This window comes from Mesoplodon bidens (genome assembly GCF_964165515.1).
Source record: "Mesoplodon bidens genome assembly, chromosome: 10".
Taxonomy (NCBI): domain Eukaryota; kingdom Metazoa; phylum Chordata; class Mammalia; order Artiodactyla; family Ziphiidae; genus Mesoplodon; species Mesoplodon bidens.
The window spans coordinates 78,516,258-78,537,753 of record NC_138172.1 but is presented as its reverse complement, the minus strand read 5'-3'; positions in this window follow the sequence as shown (position 1 = coordinate 78,537,753).

The following is a 21,496-nucleotide window of genomic DNA, read 5'->3' as shown; positions in this document are numbered from 1 at the left end:
TCTACATAAACTTTCAAGATCCTGGCGGGGGTTGTGGAGTTCTACTTAGCTGTGGCACCAAAGGTAAGCCTCCTACGTAAGTTCTCTTGCTTATTAAACCTGCCAACTACCACTCTCGAGTGGCTGCCTCTTCCTTCAGTCTCTCCAGGCCCTCATGTATGGGCCTGAGTTTCAGATTTCACCTGGAGAACTCCTGAGGTTTTGAACCAGCGGAATTTAAATTTGTCAGGAGATACATTATCTGGATGTCTAAACACCAGAACTTTCTAAAGTTATATAGCCTGTTCTTTGATCATCAGTTTATAAACCAAAGTGTCATCATAATTAAAGTTATTAGATTGCATGATGTTGTGCTATAGTGCATGCTGATTGGTGGTGGTCCTATAAATAGCCAGTTGGTGTTGCCATGGAATCCTTGTTCTTTGTGATACAGCCTGAATGTGTGGGACTTAAGGCAGGGTTGCATTAATGCCCCAGTATCGCTGCTGGAATGACAGGTTTTCTAAGATTATCAGTCGTGTACATATTTTGACATTTAAAGCTCTTTATAAACCATTGAACTGTCCAAATGTGTATTATATATTTTAATCTTTTTCCATTATAGTGCACTGTGGATTTGAAATGTCTAAGTGTTGGAAATAGCATTATACCAAAATGTGGCAAATCTTAATTATGGATAAATGGATATGGATAAATACATCTGTGGGCATTGGCCTTTTTAAAACCTAACATACCCATTGTGGAATTGTTTTTATGTCAGTACATCTAATACCCCCTCACACTATTTAATAGTTGCATTGTATTACATAGCTTGTGTATCAATTGTGGTCCTAACAAGAAACGTGCATGGGCAGGACCAAAAGAACCAGCAAGGGATGGTGAAGCACCCAGGTGTAAGCAACAGAAGAAAACAGTTACCACCTCGAGGACTGAGGAACAGGGAGAGAATGAGATTTGGTCCTCGAACGAGTGAGGACTGTGGGCCTGGGTGCTTGCCCATACATATCCAGTGGGAGGTCTGGCCATAGGTAGAAGGATGCTGTCGCTACCAGTCACAGTATGGCAGGGAAGTAGCAAAGGAGAAATACCAGAAATACCCTCTCGCTCTCCCATCCTGTTGGTGCCTCCATGGGTTGATCCAAACCAACAGAAGGCCAGAGCAGAAGGGAAATGCAAGTCATCTTCCTAGGAATCAGAGAACAACAGAGCATGGGTATAGAGGGGCAATCACAGAATAAAGAGCATTGCATGTATATAAGAGTCATCCTAAAAATATTCACTGAGGACCTGCTATTCACTGTTGCCCTGTTCCAGGCATTGTTCTAAGCACTTTCCATATATTGCCTCAGTAAATAAATTAATAGCATAAACTTTTAAACCATTCTTTAGTGACAGAACATTATAGATGACTCATTCCCCACCCCCTTTTTTTTGTTCTTAAAATAATGCCAAACAAAATTAATTTTCTTGAACACACATATAAGTGATCTTGTGGAAAAGATACCTAGATAGGAAACAGCTAAGTCAAAGGGAAGACATTTTTTTAACTTAATAGATTCAGTCAAATAATTCTACAGAAAACGGCATCAATTCACACTCACCAGTGAGAATGCCAATTGCCCCAGACCCTGGCAGAATCTCACTATTCTCTCATTTTCACCCAATCATCCAAGCAGGAAATGGCACGTCGCTGTGGTTTTAATATGCTTTCCCCTGATTACCTGTGTGATTGAGCATACCCTTTTATATTTATTACCATTTATTAGTAATTTATAGTTATAAATTGTATTATTTGCTCCATTTTCTATTGGATTGTTTGCCTTTTTAAAAATTAACATTTAAAAAATACACTAAGTTTAGTAAACTTTTATAGTTTTTTTCTCTTACAAATATTTTCTCCTAATCTGGTGCTTGTCTTTCACTTTATTTAAGATACCTTGCATTTTACACGACATGTTGCTATCCATTGAAGTTGCGTTTATCAATCTTTTCTTTTAGGGGCTTTGGTGCTGTAGCATATTAGGAGGTCTTTGCTATCCCAGAGGAATAAAAATATTTTCCTTTTTTTTCTCCAGCAACCCCATGAACTTCTAAATATAGATATTCAATTTATATGGAGTTTCTTTTTGTATATGATGAGCAGTAGAATTATAACATTAGTTTTTCCCATATGGGTATCCAATTGTAACACACTATTTATTGAATAGCAAGTCTTTCCTCTCAAGTATTTGAAACACCATTTCTATTATAAACTACAAAGAATTCCTTAATGATATATCATATTGCAGTCCTGGGATAAATATACTTGGTTATGTTATCTTAGTCTTTTAACAAGAAAATAATTTAATTTGCTGATTTTTAAAATTATATCTATGTTCTATGTGACATCAGACTATTAAGTTTTTGTGACAGGAGGTACAACAGTACCTCTTGTATTATTGGCTTGGTGTTATAGCAGACATGTGATGAATAAGGAAGCTTTAATCTTTTTCTTTACCGTGAAACAGCTTAAGTAACAGGAATTATTAGACAGCTCTTAAGTGTCTATAGGATGCTTTGACTGAACTCATAAGCTAAACAGATGTCATTTAAGCACTTCTGCTTTAAATACTTTTCCATTTAAAAAAAAATTTGTTTGTTGGTTTATTAGGGTATTTTACTTGTTCTTCAGTCATTTTTTTGGTCACTCATATTTTCCTAGAAACTGACTATTTCATCTAGCTTTTCATGTATATTGGTATAAATCTACATGTAGTATTTTCTTATTTTTAATTTCTTCAACATCTATAATTATATCTGTTTCTTTTTCCTAATGTAGATTACTAGTGAATTCTCTTTTTTCCTGTTAATTAGACTTGCTAGAGTTTTAAATATTTTATTTATTAATATATATTTTAAAAATCTACTTTTTGGCTTTTTTTTTTTTTTTTCTTTTTGTGGTATGCGGGCCTCTCACTGTTGTGGCCTCTCCCGTTGCGGAGCACAGGCTCCGGACGCGCAGGCCCAGCGGCCACGGCTCACAGGCCCAGCCGCTCCGCGGCATATGGGATCCTCCCAGACCGGGGCACGAACCCGTATCCCCTGCATCGGCAGGCGGACTCTCAACCACTGCGCCACCAGGGAGGCCCTACTTTTTGGCTTTTTAAGTCACGTATACTTTTAAATTTTTTCTTCTGTTTTATAAATCCTGAATTTATCTTTGTTTATTCTATCTCTCTAAGTACTTGGAATTGTTTTCCAAGATCTCAAATTAAAGGCTTAATATATTCATTGTTTATTTCATTTTCTGTTAAATGCATTTAAGGCTGTAAGTGTTTCTCTGAGAACCGGTTGGGAGGGAGAAAGTGTGAGAAAATAAATTGTTATTCAAAAACTTTCCATTATTACTTATATCAGAAGATGTGACACTGGAAGTTTGGGCTGATACTCATGAACACTACAAATTACATCTCAAGGTGAGGTGGCAGACCCACAATGTAGAATTTTCAAAGGAAATATTCATGTTGTCCCGCACTCACATCTAGGATATTAGAGTCAAGAGTTGGATTTGGAGGAAATTGCTGAAGAGGGTATCTCTAGCCTGAACTCTGTTCTGAGTCACAATCCCTCTCTCTCCCATAAGAAGAAAGAGTGAGGAATGTGCTCTCCCTCAGCTCCACCCACATCAACAGAAAAGGGGGTACAGGTGACCGCTCAGAGTTTAGCCTGTGTACTCTGCAGTTAGAGGGACATAGGAGTACACAGGGGTCTGAGTCAAGACCAAGAAGCTAAATAAAGCACAACATACTGGCTGAGGAGACCTCCATGGGAGCAAAGTAGTGGCCTGAAGTTTGGTAGGAAACTGCTCTTCCAAAGTTTTGGGGAAAAGACTTGCAATTTCCATGGACCAGATATTTATAGAGAGCAGCATGGCCTCTCTCCCAATTTCCTATCCATCCATCCCATAATTAGAATAGTCAGCTAGCCAGAAGGGGAGAAGGAGTAGAAGAAATACAGGAAGAAAGAGAGAAGAAGCCAATTAACCTCCTTTCCTTAGATTTTTCCCTTAGATTCCCTGTGGGATCTCCAGGAGAGGACTTAAATCAAGATTAGAGTTTTTGTTGATTATATAAGACTGGACATTTTAATCTCTGAAATAAGACCCTGTTTGACAAGTTAAACAGGAATTATTCCTTTAGGGTAAATTGTAAGGCTGCCAGTTAACCTGAGCTGGGTAAAGGGGAAAAGTAGTGGCACTGAACAAAAACAGTAGGACAGTGAGACGCAGAATAGAGTTTCTTTATGACTGCACCCATGAGTCACGTTTGCTCACATTAAGGTAACACTTGTTTTTTTTTTTTTTTTTTTGGCTGCGTTGGGTCTTTGTTGCTGCGCGCGGGCTTTCTTCTAGTTGCGGTGAGCAGGGGCAGGGTCTGCTCTTCATTGTGGTAGGCGGGCTTCTCATTGCAGTGGCTTCTCTTGTTGCAGAACACGGGCTCTAGGCACGTGGGCTTTAGTAGTTGCCGCACGCGGGCTCAGTAGCTGCCGCACGCGGGCTCAGTAGCTGTGGCTCCCTGGCTCTAGAGTGCAGGCTCAGTAGTTGTGGCGTTCGGGCTTAGTTGCTCTGCGGCATGTGGGATCTCCCTGGACCAGGGCTCAAACCCATGTCCCCTGCACTGGCAGGTGGATTCTTAACCACTGCACCACCAGGGAAGTCCCATGGTAACTTCTTGATCTGAGAGGAATTGTCAGTGTCTCCCACTTTGATTATGTCTTTATCTGCTAGTCCTTATGTTTCACTGGGCTTGCTTTGTGTATTTTAAACTGATGTGGCTGGAAGAATAAAGTCTTCTGATTGTTACAAATTCTTAGAAAAATAGATTTTGAGTCATAATAAAATAGGCCTCTTTATCCAAACAAATAATCTCCACATTAAGTTCTACCTTTTTGTTGTATTAATATTGTCACACTAGTTTTTAAAATAAGTTTTTACTTGGTACTTTTTCTTTCCATCCTTCATTTTTAAACTGTGTCATTTTGTTTGGGACGTGTTTCTTTTTTTTTTTTTTTTTTTTTTTTTGCGGTATGTGGGCCTCTCACTGCTGTGGTCTCCCGTTGCAGAACACAGGCTCCGGACGCGCAGGCTCAGCGGCCATGGCTCACGGGCCCAGCCGCTCTGCGGCATGTGGGATGTTCCCAGACCGGGGCACGAACCCATGTCCCCTACATTGGCAGGTGGACTCTCAACCACTGCACCACCAGGGAAGCCCCGGGACGTGTTTCTTGAAAATAGCATTTAATTAATGCTGTTTAATTTGTCTATTTGGTTTTTTTTTTTTTTTTTTTTTGCGATACGTGGGCCTCTCACTGTTGTGGCCTCTCCCGTTGTGGAGCACAGGCTCCGGATGTGCAGGCTCAGCGGCCATGGCTCACGGGCCCAGCCGCTCCGCGGCATGTGGGATCCTCCCAGACCGGGGCACGAACCCGTGTCCCCTGCATCTGCAGGCCGACTCTCAACCACTGTGCCACCAGGGAAGCCCCTGTCTATTTGTTTTTATTCTGTTTTTTTGTTTAAATTTTTTTTACCCAATCCAGTGATATCTGTCTCATAGGAAAATTTAATCCTTCATGTTTATTTTAATTACTTTTGATTTACTTATTCATTTTATTATTTTTATTTATTTCAATATCATGAGACTTAAACACAGTAAATTATTTTAGGTTAATAATTTATCATGTGAACCTGTTACCTAAGTTGTTCTTTTCTTGAGCTTTTGATCAGGATTCTCTATTCCAAGTGATATACAATTCAAAGTAAAAAAAAAAAAAAGTACACGTGTGTTTATGTTTAGGTATAGGCTAAAGCAAGGAAAACAGAGCAGTGAAAGGGAAGCTGGGCTCGATGTCCACAGGATATCAGGGCTTAAACGGTGTCAGGCAATCTCCCCACGTTTCTGTTACCAGTTGAAGCTTCCTCTCTTTGTTGGCACCATTCCCTCAGCCTTCTCCTCCGAACGTCTCCTACTTGAATAGTGATACCTGTAGGCTCATGGTCTTATAATTCAGAATATTAAGTGAGTAGAAATAACATTGTTTCTTCTGCTTACTGGTTTGCTACTCTAAATTATCACTCATTATTGACACAGCATTTTATTAACCCTTCTCTACCCATTTCTCTACTCCTTAGGTCTGCCTTAAAAAAGACAGAATAAACTTCCTTCCAAGATTAGTAAATGAAATTTAAAGTTTAATTTTTATAGTAATTAAAAATGCATTTTATGACTTGGAGTTAATCATATGACTGTCTTGTATTTACATTTTTAAAAAGAGAACTACTTGGACAAAAGTAGTTTGAAGTCACTTCAGCTTTTGGGATTTCAATTTTTTTCAGGTTGAAAAATGAAGTGACTTGAAGTGGACAATCCCTTTAGTTCTTTTTATCTTCAGGTCTCCATGAATCTGTGTCTCTATAATTTCTGTCTTGCAGAAATTCTGCAAGAATTAATGTTTGTGAAATAACTTAAGACTTAAGGATGAAAGATTTTATGCTAGTGTCAAGAACTATTTTTATTAAATGAAGCATGCCAGGGAAATCGTTTCCATCTCTTCCTCAGTAAGACAAAGTGCAGGAAGGATTCAGACTGACTTAGTTTTGATCTTCTGACTACTGTTAGACCAATGGTTGTTGCTTGGGATTTAGGTACCATGACTAGAAAGAGCAATTCTATCAATAGAAGAACAAGAGAAGGAATGACAGTGCAAAGACAGGCATCTCATTTCCATTAGGCCTCACTCAGTTGGGGTCAATCTAATTATTTTAGTAGTTTAGACATTTTATAAACTATATTTATTATCTTAGTGACTTACATTACTATTTTGTATGTATTTAGTTAGTTAATTAATCTAAGGTATTTTTCAGTATCTATATCCAAATTTTTAAATGCAACAGAAATTTTAGCATGTTTTCACCTCCTCTCATGAATCCACGTTGATATCATCGAGGATTAAAAGTTCCAGATTGTTTTCAATTTTATAAGCTATGTTCCAATAATTATTTGTTTTAACTACGCTCTTTCTGGCCCATTTATCCTCAGTAATAGTAATTCTGTCTGCATTTACCTTGCTGTCCATCAACCCAGCATGTGGTGCTGAACTTCATTAAAATGGCCACTAACAGAAATTGCACATGAGACATTTCCAGTGAGGTTGTTAGTAGAAAACCTACTTGTGTAGACATTTGTTTGCATAGTAATATGCACCCAGACACTCTTCGGTATATTCAATCTACGTCTAAAAAACTGTATTCTAAGTTCTGGATCAGAATGCCTACTTCGAAAAGCTCTGCTTACTGCATAGCCTAGAGGTAAATGTCCAAGCCAGCTGCTGCCCTTTCAGGACATCCGTTCTTCTTATGGCTCACTAATATTACATTGTATATATAAACCACATTTTATTTATCTATTTATCTGTTGATGGACACTTGGTATTTTTCCCCCCATCTTTTGGCTATTATCAGTAATGCTCCTATGAACATGGGTGTACAGGTATCCTTTGAGTCCCTGTTTTCAGTTCTTTTGAGTATTTACCTAGAAGTGGAATTGCTAGGTCATATGATAAGTCAATATTTAGCTTTTGAAGAATAAACTTTTTATAGGACCAAATATTCTGAGTATAGAATGTATGACCACTTGGAAGGATGGGGGAGGAGGAATTCAGGTATTTGACAAGGATTTAACCAGATGGTTCCTGAAATGCTTTAATAACCTGAAGATCTATGATATTATACTATTATGTTAACCATTTATTCATTTCATCTATCAATAAAATAACAAAATAAAGCCTGCTCTATAAAAAAATACACCAGGTTTAAGAAACACCGTAATAGTGCCTTAATCTGAAGAGTACAGGCAGTAGCAATTTGATGAGATGCACCAGATACCACCCGAGTATAAAAAAGGTGCTCTGTATCTTGAGAAATAAATCCACAAGCAAAGGAACTAAAAATGATGCTCTTGAAAACCCTGGATAATCCAGTAATATTCACCAGTAAGGTAATATGATCACAATAGTGTTCAGTGGAAGAAATGTTTTAAAGGTGACAAATACACCCTTCTACTAAAATTTGAAAATTTGGTGGTTAGAAACACACCTAGAAGAAGATGCAGTGACATACTGAGTTTAAATGGTGAGCCAACATGTATTAGCTATAATAAGACTTGGGGTAGGGCATGCAAATATGGGACAAGCCTTACAAGGAGAGATGTGCAGGAACTCCATTCCAGATCCAACTCCAGAGGAGATCACCTCGTTGAAGCCTCCACTCGGTGTCAGAATCTTAGAGCACCTTGGAAACTATTCTGAATATGGGATGGATGACTGCTTAGGGGGATGTTGGAGAAGAGATTCAAGTACAAAGTAAAGATTTAGCCAGATGATCCTTGAGACGCTTTATAAACCTGAAGGTTTATGATGCTATGCGATTATGCTTAACTATAAATTTGTTTCATCTGTCAATACAATGCATCAAGATTAAGAAAAAACTGTGATAATGCAACACACCAGCCACCAGCCAAATTTACCTCAAGAGAATAGGATCTGGGCCTTTTCTTCAATTTCAGACAATTTCCCAAATTAACCCCTAACTGTAAGTCATTATTGGAGTCAGAGCTGAGAATAACTCTGTCTTTCCAGCACTTAAAAAGCTATTGGATTTAACACAAATCACAGATTGAAAATATCATTAAAAATAACATCAATGAACAGTAAAACCCCAAAATTAAAGACATTAGCTTGTGTTGTAGGTATTATTCTTGTCTATATATTTGTATTCACTACATATGAAATGTATTTTTCTGAAGAATGAACTATTTTGTATTCATTTTTTTCTATGATTGTTAAAACGTATTTTAAAATAGATATCAATAAAACTGTGCTATCCTAGGACTTTAGAAGTAGAAGGAATCTTGAAGATTCCTGGTCTGAATTTTACTTTAAAGGATAATGAAACTCAGAGAAGCCAAGGGGTTTACATCAGACACACAGGGAGGTAGTGGCAGAAGAGGCTCAGAAACTCTGTGACCTAAACCTCATGTCATAATTATGTTTCCTTTGCTATAAATCCATCAGTGAATTGCTTAACTTATAGTGAAGAAAACATGGCTGAGAGTAAAAGGTTTGCTCTTGGGTTCTGAGATAACTGGTCAACACCGTGCTTGTGATTTGTTTTCCACATCTCCACTCCAGTGGTTCTCCTTTTCAGCTCTCATATGCCTCTCATATGTATCTTATGTTACTGTTATCCTATGGAATTGGTGCCCTGTCTACAGGGCCTGGAGCAGAAAAGAAGCACCCAGAGTTGGGTCACCTCAATGAAGCAGGAAGTGCAAACAATCAGTGCCAAATTCCAGAAGCGTAGAAATCCAGGGGTGTCCAGAAGGCCTGCTTCTATTGGAAGCCCCTTGCCACATGCTCAGCCACACTAATGACTGGAAGCAGCTCTCCCTTTAAGGATTGGAACTGTGCAGACTGGCGATCACTTTCCAGCGATCCTGCAATTTGGAAAGCCCCCTCCCAGCATGCATTAGAAATCTGGATCAAGTCCGCATCAGCTATGCCAACCTCATTACTGTCAGGAAGGAAGCAGTTTCTCAAATAAAAAGAAGACAAATAAGCTTCTTTGTCATACCAATCCCAGACAAAAATAGCTGAAACACTATTTAATATGAAACAGATTGCTGTAGAGGTATGCTGTAGAGGTACAGAGCTTGTTTTCATTTTAAGGAATCTGTATCTAGGTACTTAAGTCTTCAAAAAGAACAGAAGATACAATATGTTCTTTATTGAGCATTTTAAAGGATTTCATTTTTACAGTCTAATAGTTAATTTTACTTCCAATATTCAGTTATATCTTAGAGTTGATGGCAATTCTTATTTCCATTATTTGAATCTTCTTTTTCGCATAGCCACTCAGATTGAATAAGCACAGCTCTAGAGTTTCCCCAAACCCAGAAGAATTTATGTCGAAAAGATCACTCTCTTTATGCATTAGATTGTATCAAACCTAATTTGGCCAAGGGAAACATCAGTTTCATAAAGATGAAATTCCTTCCATCCTTTTAGGTTTGCACTCATTTCACTGTTTTTCTTTGAAGCTAAAGCAACTCCTATGTTTGCTATTTTGTACCCTTTCATTCAAAATTTCAGTTCTTCTTGCAGAATTGCTACATGGTAATTGTTGTGGTCTTATGATACTTGAAGGTGTCCTCAGTGGTTGCTTGCTCCTGGACTTTTCCTGATTTCTGAGAATGTCCGTTTGGGTGATTATGGCTGGCAGCCTTAAAAAGGGCTGTATGGCCATGCTTACTGAGGCTGCAAGACCTGGCTGCTCTAGTGTGACAGATATTGTACAGGAACTCAGCTACCAACCAAGGACTTAAATGATTAGCATAACTTTTTCTCTGCTTGCCTCTGCCTTATCCTTCTGAAGTTGATGTTAAAAGACACCTGCGCCTTCTCCTTCCTGCTGAAGCACTTGGCCAGACTCACCCTATTTCACGTACATCTGGAAATTTTACTATTTGCAGATGGACTGAGCTTCTGTATTTATCATCTCTTTGATTTTTCCTTCCCTCAGCAAACTTAGACTATACCATGTACCTGTGTTCACTCTTATAACAGCTTCCTACTAAAGGTCTATCTTCCTGGCTAGATTATAAGCTCTTAGAAGATAGGTCCTCCGCTCCGCTTATTCTTATATAATCTAAGGTGCTGGACACAGAGTAAGTGCTCAGTGAAAGCTTGAATTCAACAATCCAGAGACCCAATGTGGACTTTACAGAAGCAGGTTGGATGGCAGCTTGGGATATTTCTTCCTCTGTTATTGGCCTTTTCATTGGTGATTTGTTAATTGCAAAAGAATGAAAATTATATTTGGAGTTGGCTAGATGCGAGTTTAAATTCCAAATCTATCATGTATCTATGGGATGATTTAAACTTCTTGAGTCTCATTGTCCTTGTCTTTCAAATGGGATAATGATGCCTCTTTTAAAAGGTTTTTATAAAGACATAAAACTGTTAATTATTATATTTGTCACATATTATATGAATTTCTCCATCCTAATGAGAAAATACAATTATTTCAACCTTTAGCATGATTATATTAATGAAAGACTTTGAAGTCAGATCTTATAATAGTCAAACACAGTTGCAAAACTATAGAGCTAATAAAACCTTAGAAATTATGAAATCTAATGCATTTCAAACTTATAAAGCTATGGGATTTCTGTTCAATCAAAATACTTCTAAGTGATTCAGAACTAAACATTAATTCTCTAGGATGTTCTGGTTGAAGCAAAGATCGAGATAGTTGAGCCCCATCTCTTTTACCTCCCCCTTTTTGTCCCATTCAATGAGCATCAACTAAGGAATTGTCTAAATTTCTAGGACTCCTCATATGCATTTTTGAAACCCAGTGGATGGTCCAACCCTGTCATTTTATAGATGAAAAAAGCTAAGAGTCAGGATAAAAAACAAGGTCTTGCTGTATGGCACAGGGAACTATATTCAATATCCTGTGATAAACCATAAAGGAAAAGAATGTGAAAAAGAATATATATATACAACTGAATCACTTTACCATACAGCAGAAATTGACAAAACATTGTAAATCAACTATACTTCAACAAAATTTAAGAAAATTTAAAAACTACTAACCAATAACATTTTGTAACCTGAAAAAAAACACTAAGAGTCAGAGATATAATATTACACATTCAAGGTGACACAGCTCATTAATATCAGACCTGAGGCAAGAACCACACTTCTTAATTTCCAATGTGGTGCTTTTTTCATTCACTAGAGGGCGGCACATGCACTTAGTATGAAAAGGATAATTGGTCCCATATTGGTCTTTCAGTCCAAACAAGTCCAGACAACAACAGCAATAAAAACAATATCTAATTTGTATTGAAGTTTACTGTATATCAAGCACTACTTATGTCTTTTAGAATCACTTTCATCTAACCACTGCAACAATCCTATGATTTGAATATTGGTATTATTCCCATTTGACAATGAAGAAATTATTAGAGAGGCCAAATAACTTGCTTAAAGTTACCCAGCAAGAAAGGCTCAGGGTCTATACTAAATTCAAATCTTCCCAACACGAAAATCTACACTGAAACAGCACTAGACTCTGGATACTGAGAAAATAAACATAAATATTGTTTACATCAGTAATCTTTAAAATTTTCAAGGCCAAACAAAGATACTGACTTTAGTCAGGGAAAAAGTTCATTCTGTTGAAGTTTTCTACTGCATACATTTGAAAAGAATCTGTTGATTATTTTGCTTTACATTAACAAGCCATTTTCTTGATTAAAAGCCATTAAAAACCATTACTTTATAAGCTGTGCTTGCATTTCTCAGGCACATTTAAATTTTACAAGTCTTTATTTCCCAAGAGGAAGCTAAATTTAGTCAATATTTTTCTAAGAAAACAGTCTTTGATCTATGGTGGCACACAAATATTAAACCATTAAATGACAAAGAAGTATAATCATGACTTAACTAGCTGCTATAAATTAATTTAGATTTACACTGCAAAAATTATTTTAACAGGAAATAAAATTATGGACATTAGTGGTTGCACTCCTATATTAATTTTTGTTCATATACCTCCAGAATTATCCATTGTAAAAGTCAAATATTTAATCATGAATTATTTTTGAACTGATTATTTTAGTGTATTCACCTATTTTTACTTGTTTAATGCAATATATATTTATGTTAGTTTTATATTGACGATATACTTTCATATTTTGAAACTCTAGTGATTCCCTCATGTCTAAATTCATATAATTGGCATACAAAAAATACACATGTATAAACTGTGCAGTTTGATAAGTTTTGACACATATATATTCCTATAAAACTATGCATCAAGATGGAAAACATATCCATGGTACCCAAAGGTTTCTTCATGCCCCTTTATAATCTACCCTACCCTGCCTCAATCCCCAAGCAACCACTGATTTGTTTTCTGTTCCTATAGATTAGTTTGTTTTTTCTAGAGTTTTTTATAAATGGAATCACACACTATGTGCTCTTTTTTTGGGGGGGTAGGGGAGTGGAAGTTTGGCTTCTTTTACTCAGTAGAAATATTTTGAGACTCATCTATACTGTTATGCATATTAATAATAATTCCTAAAGTCACAGTTGCTCTAACCTGCTATAGTTTCAAGGAGGAGATACCACATTTATCTTAAAATATTACCATTTAAAATATCATCATCTACTCACATTTACCATATTACCCTAACTCTTCCTCATTTTCTTAGGCTACCAATCACAGATCTTCCACTGTATTATCTTTTGAGGTATACATTTATAGATTTAGTCATGTCTCTCGGGAAAGAAGACTTTGAAAAGCTAGCCCCAGTTTAGAAAGGTCAAGTTATTATTTGGTTAGGTCAAATCCATATGTCTTCCAATGTTCTGTCAATGCTGTTCTTAGCTGACTGTATTACACAGCATTAAGTGAGGAGTTTGTAGCCTTCCTTGTCTTCTAATCGATCTCATATTTCTTCATTTTCTCTGAAATGTAATCCTGTTTCGCCTTTCTTCATTTTATTTATCAACCCAGCACTAAGTTCTCCCAAAATGCTCCAAATAAGTTCCCTCAAGTGGAATCTTCTCATTGTCAGTAATCATGATTCATATCTTCATTTTCTTGCATTATTTTTTCACAAATTAGTCCTTTGGCTGCACCAGAATACTGTTATTCATCCCTAGGAATTTCTTCCATTTCTCTTTGTTTTTCAGGGAAAGAAAGAACATGATGCTTCTGATAAAATATATTCCTTTTTATCTGGAATGCCCTCTCCCTATCAACCTCATTTTTGCTAATCATTTTCTCTAGACTCACTTTGAATTCTTCCCCCCCGTCTCCCCAGATCCACCCATTTTGAAATCATATGTTTTCCATGTGCTCCCATAGCACTTCATTTGTACCCCTATTATGCATTTAGTACCTATAACTTTGTGGTAGGTTCTAGTACGTATAAGATATCTTTCTGCTGCCTGTGAAGTCTCAAACAGCAGCCTTGAATCCCTGAAGACGCCTTGCACCTAAGGGATAAATATTATTATCTCAGTAGATTTTGTGTCAGTCTCCCTTCTCTGAACAGAAGCAAAAAGATCCCATGATGATCTTCCCACCAACCATCTTTATGGATTAGTAGGTCTCTTCAGGGTCAGTTTCTTTCTTCTCCTCCAAACTCCTTCTTCCTTTAAAGTGACAGATGATTAATATGTGGAGGTGGGAAAAAGGAGTGACAAAATAAGAGGCGATTGGATCTATCTAGGATTAAAGATGGGAGGAGAGGTTCTCAGGTTTAATAAAGAGAGATTCATTTCTAGCAATTTGTCTCATTCCATATTTTCAGATTAAGTGAGTAGAAATAACATTGTTTCTTCTGCTTACTGGTATGCTACTTTAAATTATCACCCATTATTGACACATCATTTTATTAACCCATCTCTACCCTTTAGGTCTGCCTTTAAAAAGATAGAATAAACTTTCCCCCTAGACTAATAAATGAAATTTAAAGTTTAATTTCTACAATAATTAAAAATGCATTCTGGGCTTCCCTGGTGGTGCAGTGGTTGAGGGTTCGCCTGCTGATGCAGGGGACACGGGTTCGTGCCCCAGTCCGGGAAGATCCCGCATGCTGCGGAGCGGCTGGGCCCGTGAGCCATGGCCGCTGAGCCTGCGCGTCCGTAGCCTGTGCTCCGCAACGGGAGAGGCCACAACAGTGAGAGGCCCGTGTACCACACACACACACACAAAAAACCAAAAGAACAGTCATTTTTGTTCATAGTAGATGAATATCAGCAATTTTAGGACAGGAGACAGATGTAAGGAATGTATTGGAGTTAGTTGTCCAGTGAGAGCTTATCTAGGTCTTCATTTAGTATGTTTACTAATAACATGGGAATCTTATAAAATACAATTACAATAGGCTGGAACGTAGTCCAAGATTCTGCACTCGGGTGATGCTGACGCTTCCAGTCTCAGGACCTCATGATGAGTAGCAGTGATCTACAACAGTGCTCCTCAAACTTAATCATGCATCAGAATCCCCTGGGGGACTTGACTGAAAACAGATTTCAGGACCCTACCCCAGAATCTCTGCAGAGATTCTGATTCAGTAGGTCTGTGGTGGGGACTGAGAATTTGCACATCTAACAAGCTCCCAGGTAATGCTTGGTTGACTGATTGAGGTCCATATTTTGAGTAACACTTCTCAATCATCTGCAGCATGTCTTATATAATTTCATTTTTATTATTGCCATCACCAGATGTTGAACAATAAAAAAAAGTAGTGCTTTTGTTTTAGGTAAAGGAGAGTAAAAGCCACAAAAATTTTAAAAGATTAAAGTGAGTAGAGGTCTTCCCCAAGATGGCAGTGTAGGAAGACCTTGTGCTCACCTTCTCCCACGGGCACACCAAAATTATAACCACTTACAGAGCAACTATTTATAAGAATAACCTGAAGATTAGCAGAAAAGATTTCCACAACTAAAGATTTAAAGGAGGAGCCACAACAAATGGGTTGGAGGAGTGGAGACACAGTATAGTCAGGACCCACAACCCCAGGTTAGTGATGCTTAAACTAAAGAGATATCAAACCACAGAGGTACTCCCCAAGGAGCAAGAAGCAAGAGGTCCAAGCCCTGCATCAGGCTCCCAAGCCTGGGGGTCCTACATCAGGAAGATGAGCTCCCAGAACATCTGGCTTTGAAAACCAGTGGGACTTAGGTTTGGGAAAGCTGGAGGGCTATAGGAAACAGACTATGCTCTCAAAGAGCATGTGGAAAATGTCATCTGCTCCAAGTCTAAGCACAGAGGCAGTAGTTTGAAAGGCGACTGGGTCGGACCCACTTGCTCATCTTGGAGAGCTTCCCAGAGAGGCAGGAGGCAACTGGGACTCCTCCTGGGGATGGAGATGCTGGTGGCAGCCATTTGGGGGAGCTTGTTCTACCTTGATGGCACTGGCCCTGGTAAGCATCCCACTGTTGGTGGGATGTAAATTGGTGCAAACACTATGGAGAACAGTATGGAGCTTCCTCAACAAATTAAGAATAGAATTACCATATGATCCAGGAATTTCACTTCTGGGTATTTACCCGAAGAAAACAAAAACACTAATTCAAAAAGATACATACACCCCAATGCTCATAGCAGCATTATTTACAATAGCCAAGATATGGAAGCAACTCAAGTGTCCACCAACAGATAAATGGATAAAGATGTCATATATATATATAATGGAATATTACTCAGCCATAAAAAATAAAATCTTGTCATCTGCTACAACATGGATGGATCTAAAGGATATCATACTAAGTGAAATAATTTAGACAAAGAAAGACAAATGTCACATGGTCTCATGTATATTTGGAATGTAAAAACCAAACCAAGCAAACAAAACAAAATGCAAACAGACTTATATATAAAGAGATCTAACAGGTGGTTGCCAGAGCGTAGAGCAGTGAAGGTTTGGGTGAAATAGGTGAAGTGGATTAACAGGTAGAAACTTGTAATTATAAAATAAATAAGCCACGGGGATATAATATACAGCATAAGTAATATGGTCAATAATATTGTAATAACTTCGTGTGGGGACAGATGGTCACTAGACTTGATGTGGTGATCATTTCATAATGTATGGAAATGTTGAATACGTAGCTTACCTGAAACTAATATAATATTTGTAGATCAACTATTTTCAATAATAAAAAACATTAAAGTAACTAAAATATGCTAAAATATAAAGATTTTGTTTCTCCATATTTTCCCTCACATCAGTTATCCTAAATTATGGTAATTTTGCCCAGATTTACTTGCTGTTGGATACCATAAAACCAAGAGATGGTAAACTTTCATAATATTGCTTACTGAAAAATTTTTAAAGAAATTTTAATAGAAAAAAATGGTTATGCTAGACACTTATTTATATAATAAGTGTGCAATGAAATTTTTGGTGTGAATTAAAAGCTGTGAAAAATTAACTATATTTAATACTAGGGTGCATGTTCTTTTAAAGGATGACTGAACACTATTGTAACTTTACCTCTGTCAAGAATGAAGCTAAGTCAAGACTGAAGTGGCATAGCTAATGAATATTACACATGACTTTTTAAAATTTATTTGAACATTTATGGATTCTAGCTGGCTACTAATGCTCATTCTATATTTTGATGTATGGTCTGCATTATTGAGTGGCCAGCCCCACGCATGGACAGGTGACAAGGGATAGAGATTCTGCAGCCCTTTGGCAGCCTGATTTTCTCATGGGATAATTATTTGTTCTCCTTCTGAGATTTTTTTGCAGCCTAATGTGGAAAAATGATATGCTTTTAAATCAGGCTGTTCTCAGCTCAAGTCCTAGCACAGATAATCATTAGCAGGATGACCGCTCTGAGCCTGCTACAAAATGGCACTAAAAATACCTGCTTGGCAGGACTGCTGTGAGGATTAGAGACAACATAAGTTAAGCAGCCTGTAAAGTGCCCAGCTGATAGCAGCTATTCTCTATGGAGGAGCAAGGTTTTTATAAGCTTCCCTGGGAATGACTTTCTCTTCAGTCAAATACCCAATGATCATGTAAAACAACTCTTGCTAATTTATCAATATTGACACAAAAGATAGCAGGTAAGTAGTGACTGTTTATAAAATTGTGTGCATTTTTGAATGCATATTTATTTAACATTATTCATAATTAAGTTTGGAATTGTAACTAACATTAAATGACCTATTTTAACTTCAAACGGACATTATTTTTTATAATAACAGTATAGGTTCTAAATATTTATTAACTAAATCAAAGGTTACTATACCAGGAAGTATTAAAATGTATGAAATAGCTCTGAGAAACTACAGAAAAATAGCGATGAAACATTAAAAGATATATCAAATTGACTCTTCAACTAAAACTTCTGTACCAAAGAAGGCAGATGGATAATATTAAAGAAAGAGAACAAATAGAAATGAAAAGAGAGGTAAAGTAATCATGTGGTCGTGCAGGATGTGAACAATTAACAATAATCAACATGGGAGGCACAGAATGGGAAACACATGAGACATAAAACTGCAATTTATAACATTGGGAATAAGAATTTGCAATGCAATTGATAAATGCATTGAATGCTGCCCAATGAAAAGATTATTCTCAACCTGCTGAATGAGATAATATACTCTATATAAAGAGCTGATTAAGGGAATTTAAATTTAAGAACAAAATTTGCAAAATCTTACACGAGTACAATTCAACAGTGGGGATTATGACAATGAGTGACAAAATTAAACCAGTACTCTAAATGTTCACTCTCAAAAGATTCATCATATCTTATATGAATATGATTGCTGGTTGTCTTTACAATGACTGTATGGTTAACTACATTTAAAAATGTGTTAATATTTTATTACCAATCATTAGAATCTGCTAAAACGTTCTACATACGTATAGCTAATTGTGATTCTTCTTGGTTTTATGGAGACAGACTGATAGCCTTTATATACCCAATTTACCACTTAATTAGTGACCATAACTTCCCAGAGTCTCAGAGTCCAATATTATGGAAAGTATTAAATAAATAATATTTAGAGCATCCTTAAAACTATGTCTGTCCTAGAGTAAGTACATTGTAAATTGTTCAGCTGTCATTACCATCATTTGATTACTATTAATCTTCTGGGAATTTCTACCTTTCTACTGGCCTTGCTACTATTGACCTCACCACATTATAGCATCAGTATACATTTGTCTTCAACACAGGCAAGCTTGCATCAGAGTGATGTTTACCCATTTTTCTTTAACTCAGAGATCTGGGCAAAGCCTACACATTGGGAAAAAATACAGGTCCCTTTGACTTTGTGAAATACGTACATTTCCACTGCACTAAAATCACAGAGCTCTTTAGTTCCTCAAACACTTAGTGATATTCTTACATGATATGTTGGACTTTGCTGGATTTTTGCTCACGGCTTTGAAATAATAAATCATCTTCAACAACTCACATTCACATTTACACAACCACCCAGACTTATGAGTGTTTATTTCATGCATTGCTTTTGTTTGATCTATTCTATAGTCATCTGTAACACAATCAGTTGATGATGATTCACACAGAGGCCAAAAAGTCAATTACTTTTTATGAAGAAAGGAGGCACTAGAAACTATAAATCACTTACCTATTTTAGAACTTGGGGTTTTCATGAAATAGGTTTTCTTAAATCGACATATTTTTTGAGCAGCTAAACTATGCTAAGTGAGGTAAATCAATTAGTGCTGACTGAAGAGGCCCACCCTTCCAAATGGGCACACCAAAATGCTATCAGTAGAGACTTCTAAAAAATACAGAGTATTATTTTGTGTTTTATCAGAACAACCAAATGCTGGATGCTTTCCTGTAAAAGTTCTACAAGAAAGGACAAGGAATCTAGGATCCTGAGTTTCCTATTGATGGTGTTGTAACTTAACATGTCCACACAAAATATTATTTTGGTTTTGAAGTAAATATAATTAGTGTTTATACCCTCAATTTAGTGCAGCCAGCTGGGTTGTATATTGTAAAATAACATTTATATTTTATCTAAGTTGCTCTTACATTAATATATTCTGTATATTGCCCACTTTATCTGAGATTTAACTTGAGGCTACCACATAATGGTTTCATTTAAAATAGAGATACATAAACATTATAATTGACCCTTGTCTTGGCTGCCTAACTCATTAATAATTGAGAGCTAAAGAAAATGACAGCTCACACAATAACAGGCTAATTCTTTTTAGATAGTTATGACTTTTTCATTTGCCTCATCAGCTTTCTCTTTAGAATCTATATATAGGCTTTGGAACAAAAAACATCTGGATTTGAATCTAGGCTCTGCCATCTAGTGGTTATGAGAACTTAAGAAAGTTGTTTATCCTCTTGGAGCCTCAATTAATTCATCTAGAACCCTATAGCAATGAATACCACCCACCCAGCACTTTTGTGAGGATTAAATAAAACAGTGCATGCAAAGGCCCTGGCTCTTAGTAAGGATGCCATAAATGTTAACTATTATGATTAAGATCATTAGCATTATAATTGCTTTATTAATAAGAGGTATTATGATAGCACAACTTGGTTTATCAGACTTGGTATTATATCACCTAAAAGCATAAAGGTACTGGTCTGAGTACCTGTCATAGGGCATGAAAACAAGAAGTACTAAATATAAGACTCTGGGTACTGGGACTTTTGAAAATATCAAATAGGTCAGAGGAGGGAAGCACTGAAGGTGGTCACGAGGGACAAACACCAATCCCATTTCACAATTTTTCTAGGCTGGGGCTAGTCCTGTCCTGAAACCAATGCTGTGTCACATCTCTACACAGATAGACAGGCCTAGGGAAGAGGTGTCTGGACAGGTGGGCGGGCAAGTGATGGGAGTAGAGTTGGGAGCAGCCTCCATGTCTTCCATTTCAATGCTTTAAATACTGAGCTGGTCCATCTCTGCTTAAAGTCTACTTTGGTACAAACAGCTCTTTTGTATTTACAATAAAATTCTGAAAATTCAGAGAAGCAAAAGCTTAGAATATTAAGGTAAAGGGATTCCTCTTATTTACTCTTTTAGATAATGAGAATATTGATGTAAAGGAATTCTTATTTTCACTGTTAAAAAAGAACAGGGATAAAAATCTAGGACAAATGTTATCATTTGTGCAAATGATAAAAATAAAACAAAACATAGTAACTGTAGAGAGTTGTGGTGGGAATGTTTTATTCCTTCTGCATGTGTGTTTTTCTCTGTAGACATTCTCACTTTCTTAATCTAAAGCATTCCCCACAAGTAAAATTGAAAAAGTTAAAGGGAAACAAATCCAAATGTCACTTTCCATTCATATTATTCTACTGCCATCTCCTCATAGTGACACAGAATTCTTAGTTCATTAGTTCATCTGTAAGCAGACTTGCCCTGAGAAATAAGTCAATGTCCTTCCCCTTTCACCTCCATACTCCCCATTCTCCCCTACTATATTTTCACTGAAGTATATTTTTTTAAAAATAAATGGTGACTATTTAGTGATTTAAGTTTATTTGAAATTTTTGATCTTTTATTAAAGGATATTCTTCTGGTACAAGGGTCTGCACATTATATCCCTAAGGCCAAATCTCGACCTCTCTTTTTTTATGGATTACGAGTTAAGGGCGGGCTTTTCCTTTTAAATTATTGAAGTAAAATAAAAATCAAAAGCAAAATAATTATTTGTGGCAGATGAAAACTATATAAAATTCAAATGTTAGTGTCCATAATTAAATTTGTATTAGAACTCAGCCACACCCATTCATTTACACATTGCCTGCGGCTGTTTCCATGCTCCAACTGTGTAGTTGAGCAGCTGTGACACAGACCATATGTTGCACTCTCATTCTTTTCACCGTTGCTTGGTTCACTACAAAATCACAG